This window comes from Tupaia chinensis, unplaced genomic scaffold, assembly GCF_000334495.1.
Source record: "Tupaia chinensis unplaced genomic scaffold, TupChi_1.0 Scaffold146445_1, whole genome shotgun sequence".
Classification (NCBI taxonomy): domain Eukaryota; kingdom Metazoa; phylum Chordata; class Mammalia; order Scandentia; family Tupaiidae; genus Tupaia; species Tupaia belangeri.
The window spans coordinates 2,730,402-2,740,029 of record NW_006206301.1 but is presented as its reverse complement, the minus strand read 5'-3'; the positions used below and the strand labels follow the sequence as shown (position 1 = coordinate 2,740,029).

At 41.4% G+C, this 9,628-nt stretch overlaps 1 pseudogene; it reads right to left on the bottom strand.

Moving 5' to 3' along the window:
• Positions 1-474: 474 nt before the first annotated feature.
• On the bottom strand, positions 475-828 carry LOC102486612 (cytochrome b5 pseudogene; annotated as a pseudogene).
• Positions 829-9,628: the final 8,800 nt, after the last annotated feature.

Sequence of the window (9,628 nt, the reverse complement as noted above, 5' to 3'; positions counted from 1 at the left end):
TTTCACTGTAGGGCGCGTGCGCTCGCCAGACAGACAGAGAGAGACATAGAGACAGAAAGCGAGAAATCAGCCCCCAGGGGGGATGGTCACGCCGCAATCCCTTCTTCTCCATTCTCCTCTCGGGATCTTGGGCACGCACGCACACGCGCCCGGCGTGAGTTTTAAGCCACCGGGTCCGGGACACAAACCGCGGTCGACTACGTGGGAGTCCAGCGACATAGCCATTACGCTAACTGCTGGTTCCCAAAACAGGTTTTTTTTGTGTTGTTTTGTTTTGTTTTGTTTCTAATGAAGGAGGAAAGGAGAAAAGACGTATTAAAAGCATTTTCTCAGGTGAAGTTTTCTCTCAGCTGAGGTAATTAGCACTGGGTTCTGTTCTCCCTTGTCCAAAGCAGTCTTTTCTTACATTGTCTTCTGAGAAGGTACTTAGTACTCTGCCTTGTAGATACAATTCATCAGGGCTATTGCCTGTGCTCAGATGGCAGGGATCATCCAATTGGTACACCAACTGGAATTTGACTGGACGATAGTAGTAAGAGTTTCCGAAGGCTTGCTTAACTTTGATCTGTCACCTAGATAAAGCTCCCCAAGGATGTGAGTTTTGGACAGCTTTTGAGCATCTGTAGAATGGTTGACATACTCAAATTTCTTGGTATAATTCCCTCCACTATGTTCCCTTAGGACTTCTTCCCCACTAGGATGCTCTCCTAGGAATTTGGTTACATTGTACACCTTATGTAGGATTGTCCAGGTACTTTTACTGTGGTTGTGCTTCTGAATAACTTCTGGGATGTAGTACTTTTTGGCTTTGTCAAACTGCTTGGCCATCTCTGTCTTCAGTGAGCCAGGCTCTGGACATACAGCTGTGCTGGGTTGAGCAGAGCCTACATCTTCGCCAATCTGGTGCTAGGGACCAGGAGAACACCTCTTGCTGTATACATAATTAAAATTTTGTGTGAAAAATTATGTTTAAAAAAATTAAATCTAAAGAAATGTATGCAAGAATTATACACACACACACACACATATACATATATATACTTATAAATGTATATATGAATACATACAGGTTGTATCTCTGCTTTGAGATTTTATCACTACTGTTTTTGTTTGCTTGCTTGCTTGTTTTAGACAGAGTCTGTGTTGCTCAGGTCAGCCATCTTTCTGTCTCAGCCTCCTCGAGTCATTGGGACTACACTATGGAGCACACCACTGCATCCAGCATTAGGTTGGACAAAGAATCAAACCTGGGTCTCCCATGTGGTCCTGGCCTGCAGAACATCCTATCTTAGGAGTACATGTCACCACAGGTGGGCCTGAAATTTTTTTAACTACTTCTCAAATAAAATTAATTTGCCTTGGGCTGGCAGGTGATGTGGTGAAGGCCCTAGACTCTAACAGGGCAACCAAGGTTTGAGTCCTACACCTGGTGATTTGCTTTCTCACTTTCCCTCTTTCTCTATGTGTATCTCTCTCTAGTCAAATTGCATAATAAATAAATAAAGTTAAATAAATAATTCTTTAAAAATTAATTTGCCTAGTATAGATAATTCTACAATGTTATAGGGTCATGCAAAAGTTTCAAAAATATTACAAGCACGGGACCTGCAGTTAGCGTAATGGCTATGTCACTGGACTCCCATGTAGTCGACCGCGGCTTGCGGCCCAGACCTGGTGGCTTAAAACTCACGCCGGGTGCATATGCGTGCATGCCCAGGATCCCGAGAGGAGAATGGAGGAGAAGGGATTGTGGCGTGGCCATCCCCCCTGGGGGGTGATTTCTCACTTTCTGTCTCTCTGTCTCTCTCTATCTGTCTGGCAAGTGCACACACCCTATAGTGAAAACTTCTCAAAAAAAAATATTACAAGCACATTCAAGTTTAAAACATAGTACAATTTGAATCAGCAAAACACTTAGGCTGATCTAGGACTGACGACTTCCTATAAGCATTCTAGTACCCTCTCAGGACACTGGGGCTAACTAATCCAAAACTCGATCTAACCTCCTCCTCTCTCTATCCCTCTTTCCCCCATCCTGGCCCCAACAGAAAATGGTCCTGGCCTTAAAAATCTTATGATCTAAGCCAATAGACAACACATACACAGGTGAGTAATTATAAGACAGTGTTAGCATCATACAGTTTTTTAAAAAATTTATAATTATGAATAGACTCTTGGATGCATGTTACGACAGGTTCAAGAATATTTGGAGTGCAACAGGAAGTAAACTTTCAAATTGGGATTATCCTGGGATTAAAATCTAGAATAAATGGTTTCTATAAATTAGCCATGTTTGCATTTGTTTATTAATTGTTTCACTGGACACAAAATAGTGGCTTTCAATTACTCCAGTATTTTGCTGATAAAGTTAAATGGACTCGAGCACAGAAAAATATTGGTTCTATTTTGTAAAAGAAGATTTGGAGTCAAGCTTCGACTCTGCCACTTACTTACAATGTATGTTGTTTAATCTGTTTGATATTTAACTTCTTCATTTACAAAAGGAAATGCTCCTTCTTCAAATAAAATGAGATAAGATATTTGAAAGTACTTTTAAATAGTAAAGAAATAGCTACTTATTACCTGGAAAGCATGTTTCTATGACCAATAAAGGACTTCTTTCTTTTTAAAGTTTATTTATTTTATTCAAGATAGTGTATGCGTATGCATGGGACGGTGTGCACATGAGAGAGAGCACACGTGACAGACACACCCAGCAGGGTCTCGTCACACTATGATCTCCTTTCCTAGTTCCCCAGCTCATCAGGATCTTGAACACATGCTAATATAGCTGGCGTGTTTTCAGGTCAATCCAGGGATCCAACCTGCAGTCGACCATCTGGTTTCATCACGACAGTTCAGTTTGCTACCTATTGCACCTCCAAGCTGGGCCTTTCTGCTTGTTTATTTATTTCATTAAATAAAGAGAGCGAGAGAAGCACCTTCAACAGGTCTCATACTGCACACTCTACTATTCTTCCCAGCCAGCCAAGATTATGGATGAAAGTGACGTCAACTGGGAACTGAACCTGTAATCTTCCACGGGGCTTGAGCTTCACTTGAGCAGCGTTACCACATTGCCATTATGCCAGCCCTGGGTGGTTTGTTTGTTTATAAAAATAAGTGTTAAAGGAAACTATTTCTGTCCCCAAACTCCTTGGAACGAATTGGGCCCTTGGGGGGCTGTTGTGGTTTAGAGCTGCTTATTCAATCTTGCAGTTAGCACAGGGCCGGATTTACATCTGTGTAGCTTGGTCTTGCTACGATACAGATTAAAGGAGGGAAACGTCAGCCATCACTATCTTTTCATTCTAAACTCACACCTAAGAATAAATGGAGACACAATTGCTGTCACCTGCTCCCTTGGAACACTGCAGACTCAGACTGTTTCTTATCCTAGACGCCAACTCCTGCTGCCCCAGGTTTAAAGTTGTTCCTCTCCTTCTGACGTGGTCATTGTTTAACCTGGCTACACTACAGAGCCACACACTAAACCACAATAGTAGAAAACCTGTCTGACAGCCCCTTGGTTTCTACCTAAACCTTTGTTTGTTACATCAGCATTTAAAACACAAATTAGTTTTAGAGTCTATAATACCAAGAGAGGGGGAAAATTATTTTGTTAAACTTAATTTTTTTTTTTTTGCCAGTGGGTTTCTCATAGCTAAAACATTCACCCCACTTTTGGAACTTAAGCTTGGGTCAGTTTATCACACTGATTACTTTTCCATCTTCAAAGAACGTTCATATATGCTACTGTACTGTCCCTCGGTTCTTCTGGACAGAGTGGAAAAGAATTACTATATTTTAGAAGTGTAGGACTGAGAGCAATTTTAACTTGGTTAAGATTTCACAACTACTGGAAGTAGACTAGGACTAGAAAGGAAAAGATGTCTGCCAAATTTCCACTAAGCCTCATTGCTTGCAGCAAGGGCGGAAGGATAGCAAGAGGTCCTCATATACCTTACCGAAAAGATCTATAATCCAAATGTGGACTGGGATGAGAAGATATGGATGCTGGGAAGGGTGGCCAGGACTCATTCCCTACCTCAGCACCAATGGAAAGGATGCCCACCGAAACTTGTCTGTTCCAGGCTACATAAATATCCAGAAAATGTAGCAACAGAATGTCTGCTCAACAAGGAGAGTCATTATCACTTTCCTTATTTATTGCAGAGAAGTGGCACAGCATAAGGATTGAGAGCATGGGCTTTGTGAGGCCAGTAGTGGCACAGTAGTAATGCAGCTGGACCATGTGGGAAGGATCCTGAGTTCATGTCCTGGAACTTCCCTGAATACATAGGGTGAGAACACACATGCTTGCAATCCAGGTTGGCTGAAACTGGAGGGGAGCTTGTGGCATGTGGGTATCTATCACACACACTCTCTCTCTGCTTCTCTCTCTTTCATGTAAGGAAATAAAATAAACTCCAGGAAGAAAAAGAACATGGGTGTTTATGTCACAACGTGTCCTAGTTCTTGTCATTTACTAGCTTCTATGCTCTTGAGGGAATTCACTTAAACTCTCTAAGGCTGTGTTTCTGTAGAATGGAAATAATAGTATTTTTCTTATTAGATTGTTCAGAACATTAAATGATCTCATGACCTTAATATGACCTGGTATAGAGAATCTCCTATAGAGTTTTGAGGAATATGAAAGAAATGGAGGTTGGGATGGAAGAAATTTGTAAATCTGGACTTGCAAAGTTGTTTGACTTCCTGGATAGAGTCCACAGTGTGTTTTGTTTGGCTAATAGAGGGACAGCCCATCCAGTGTCTAGGACATAAAACAACTTTTCTCAGGCAAATAAAATTAGGAATGCCTTATCTATCAGTTAAATGTGATGTTGCATTTAAATTGTTTTTTAAAATTTGTAAGTTTGGGATTTTGTTCCAGCATCTTTTCTTGAGTTTGGGGATAGGACTGTCAGTCTAAATCCAGGAAAACAAGTCCATGACTTTCTAGAAATGAGGATGGAGGCTGGAAAGAACAAATAAATAAACAGAGCTCATTATTTCTCCATACAGTGATGTCTACATCTTATATTCTTACAAAGAATGGTTTGGGGACCAGCAGTTAACGTAATGGCTATGTTGCTGGACTCCCATGTAGTCGACTGCAGTTCCAGTCCCAGATCTGGTGGCTTAAACTCATGCCGGGCATGTGTGAGCATGTGCCCAAAATCTTGAGAGGAGAATGGAGGAGAAGGGATTGTGGCGTGGTCATCCCTCCGGCAGATGATTTCTCGTTTTCTGTCTCTCTGTCTCTGTCTTTCTGGTGAGCGCACGCGCCCTATAGCAGAAAAAAGAGAATGATTTGAACTATGTGGGCATCATTTCTGCTTGTGAATTTTGGTTCAGTAGTTCAGAAATGAAATGGCTTCTTCATAGACTAAATTACAGAGGTTGATCACTTCTTCCTATAGAAAAATTACAAGCATATAGAGTGCCCAGTGGCTTGACTTTCTCCTGCATTTTTCCTCTTGTTACCTGAAAACCTAAGGGGCCATGGTCCTGCAGTGTTCTCCCAGGCCTTTCTTGAACCCCCAGGAGTAGGGCATTGGACACTGAAACCTCTACAGAGGGTATAGTTTATGTCTATACTGGGGAAGACTCATCTTTTGAGGTGTCAGTAAAGAATAAGTCAAGGATCCCTTACCTCACATGTGTTACAGTTGCAGAAAGCTACACACATGGCAAGAAAGAGAAGCTATAGGAAAGAAGAGCCTGAGGAAATAGCTCCTTTTCACCACATCACTGGAGGTGCCATTTATTTTATTTTATTTTATTTACATGTTCCACACTTCATTTACATTTTAAGACCAACTTTAATCTAAAAATCACATATTCATACACCTATTCCCTTTCTGTTGACTTCACTTAAACTTAAATGAAGTTAAATGAGACTTAACGTGGTTCATTAAACCAAACTGTAAACAAATACCATGTCTGTTACATGTAACACACAGGAACAGCTTTTAACAAAAATTCATGGATCCACCCACCAACATTTTTTTTTTTTTTTGGAGAGGTTTTCGCTATAGGGCGCGTGCGCTCGCCAGACAGACAGAGAGAGACAGAGAGACAGAAAGCGAGAAATCACCCCCCAGAGGGGATGGTCACGCCACAATCCCTTCTCCTTCATTCTCCTCTCGGAATCTTGGGCATGCACGCACACGCGCCCGGCGTGAGTTTTAAGCTACCGGGTCTGGGACGCAAACCGCAGTCGACTACATGGGAGTCCAGTGACATAGCCATTACGCTAACTGCTGGTTCCCCCACCAACACTTTTTTTATTATAAATACAGGTATCAAAACAATCCTGAACACATTTTTGATACTACTAGTTGTCAGCACCCATACCGCTTCAAAAACTAACACAATGTGTAATAATATCCATTGTACCTGCTACCTTAAATAATTCCGACTGCAGCTCTTTCACTAAGCAAGATGTATAAAGCAAGCCATTTCTGGTTTTCCTTCTTGAGTTTTTTTTACTTTTCAGAAACACGCATGCTTACACCACTGCCATCTGACACTTCTCACCATGCTTTCCTCTTGAAAACTCGAATTCTATTTCGAGTGTGCTATATTTTTCTTCTTGCTACCTGAAATCATAATGGGTGTACTACATACATTAAATATCGTCTTACAAATGTCCGGTCTTGTTTACCTGCTGGAATTCTTGAACTTAATGTGTGGGTATTTGCATTGTGAAATTCATTCAAGACATTTATATGAGTAGGAGGCTGTTGATTTAAGACAAATTTGAGATCCACTAAAATTAGTTGTTGTATGTTTGTCCTTCCAATGGCTGTGGAAGCTTCCTATTTTCTTTGGTCATCATGAGACATTGCAGCTCTTGAAGGACGGCCTTAACACTGTGAGAGTTTTGCTGTGTTGCTCACACTGGTATGCCCGTTGCATCCACCATCCCACTGGAATTATTCACTCCATTCATATTATTTTTTGTTACAAATCTAACTGAAGGGAGAACTTCTGGGTATTTAGGTCCACATTCTGCTTTCAGGCTATGTATTCTGCTTTCATGATTTGTCTGTGGAGACCGCCATCTTCTTCCACAGCCCAATGCAGCCCTGGAGGTGCCATTTAAATCTGACCATTATCATCCCAATATCAAAGAAAAGGAATGTGGTCTAGACCCATAAGTAAGAACACAGGGTCTATCTTTTACAGATCCCCACAGCTGATTAACAGACCAACAGGGTGTTTTCGAAGACACCACTCTCTAGGGGACACAAAACATGACCAAGAATATCATAGAAATGAAGAAAATTTCATCACTAGAATTCCTTCCAGGCAAAAAGTTGTTCAGTATTAAAAAAAAAAAAAAAAAACTTCATAAAGCTTTTTGGAACTGGTAGAATTTGGGGAAACACTCCAAAGAGGACTGCTCAAGGAACAAGATATGGTTGCTAACCTGCTTTCTGAGGAGGAAGAGTCTTGTGAAGATGAGTTTGCGTTTGGCTGAGTGGAATACACAAGTTGGGAGCCAGAGTGGAACTGCTGGAATGTTAGATAGGCTGCCCTGCTGCCTGGGACCTTCTTTGCCCTCTTCCTAGAAGTACTCATCCAAACTCAAGCCACTAAATGCCAAGGATATCTTTGCCATGTGATGGCTAAGGGCAGAAGTCTTGGTCAGCCACACTGCACTCTTGTGGAGCAGGTTCATGGTACAGAGCAGCCAACAAGGGGTGTCCAGGAGGGCCTGGCTCATTGTGGTGCAAAAAGGTAAAGGAACAGGGCTCCTGAAAATATAAACTGAGTGTTCCCAACTTCGGGTGCCTTTCCTAGAGCTGTAAATAGTTCAAAATCCAAATTTCTACAGGAAAAATTGATAGATTTTTTTTTTTTAGCTTGTCAAAGGATGTATATGCTCACAAGAGACTGAAACAGGGGAATTGAGAAAGTACGCCCATGGGGGGTGGTCACGCTGCAGGATTTGGGGCATGCACGCATGCACGCATGCACTTGGTGTGTTTTTTCAAGCCACCATGTCCAGAACTCACATTGTGCGGCCAGCTACTGATGGCCTAGCAGATTTCTTATTCTATTCTCTGTGCATCCTCCTAGGTACATGCAGGAGAGACGCTTCTCTGACTAGATCCGATCCAGCCACAGTGTGTGGGGAGAGATAGGTAGGTTGTGTTCTTATGTGCTTTTAGGGTCTTATGTACACTTATTCTCTTTTGCCTCAGGGAGAAAGACTCCTAACATTCTCCTCCCTTCCAGAATACATAGTAGAGCAGCAAGGGGATATACCATAGAAATTGGTTCTCTATTTGCCAAGAGTAAATAAACTTCATGCAATCCTCGTGTCTATTGGCCTAGAGGGACCCTTGATTGGCCTAGAGGGACACTTGAGTAATCCCATCATCCTGTACTCCAGTGGCTTCTTACCTAACTGGCTTCTCAGGCTGTCCTTGCCAAATGTCCTGTGCTGACCTGGGGCTTCCATAGGCTTCCTGCCAGGGAGGTTCAGGGCCATGAGTGCCAGGGTGTTAGTCTCAGGGCTCAGAACTAAACACAGACAATGATATTTATCTGATTAGTCCTGTATGAGGTTTTAAAATCAAATCGATATTGAATTTAGGAAAAACCCTTTATTTTGATAATAAATACTCTTTTTTAACATTTGTCCATCAAAGGTTTGCTATAAAAATAAAATGGAAAATATAATCTTATTTTTAGAGAAAATAAATGAATACATTTAACCCAGATGTCAGCTCCCCTGTAGTTTGAGAAGACACATAGGAGATTTTAACTTAATTCAGACTAAACTAAAATAACTAGCACTTATTTAGGGGTTTGCAAAAATTTTGTACCAAAATAAACTTGTACTTTTTAAAAAATATATATTTTTGCTATAAGGCTTATGTACTCACTGGAGAATGACAGAGAGAGACACAGAGGCAGAGAAAGTGAGAACTCACTTCCTAGTGGGAATGGTCATGCCATAATCCCTACTCTTCCATTCCCCTCTCAGGATTTGGGGCATACATACACATGCACACATACATACATACACACACACACACGCACACACACAAGCTATGCAATGGCATGTTTTTCAAATTGCCAGGTCTGAGACTCAAGCCATGGATTTGGTCATGTGAGATCGAGTGCCTTCACCACCACGCACCTGCTGGCCCTACGTTTCTCCTTCAGTTCCATCTCCACGCACTTACTGACGTCCTCCTGTATAGTTGTCTTTCATACTGCTGATCTAATCTTACCATAATGTCATAAGGTGTTCAGATCAACTTTCACCAGGAGGTCCATTTAGGTTAGAGCACATTTTAAGACAATCGCTGAAAATCTGCGGCTCATTTACAGGAGAATGATAGCAATGACTGAGAGGTAGGAAACTATGTCGGATGAAGAATGCTCAGGGGTTACCTTCTATCTGGAAAAAAGAATGATCTAAAGAAGAAATGTTGGCTGTCTTACAATATTTGGAAAACATTTTTGTCCATTCCAGTAAAACATAATTATATCTAATAAGCAGGAGATTATAAAAAAATGGATTTGACTCTGCATAAGGAAGACCATTCCAGAAACTAGAATCTGGTGGAAACGAAATGTAGCATCTAAGTAACACATGAGT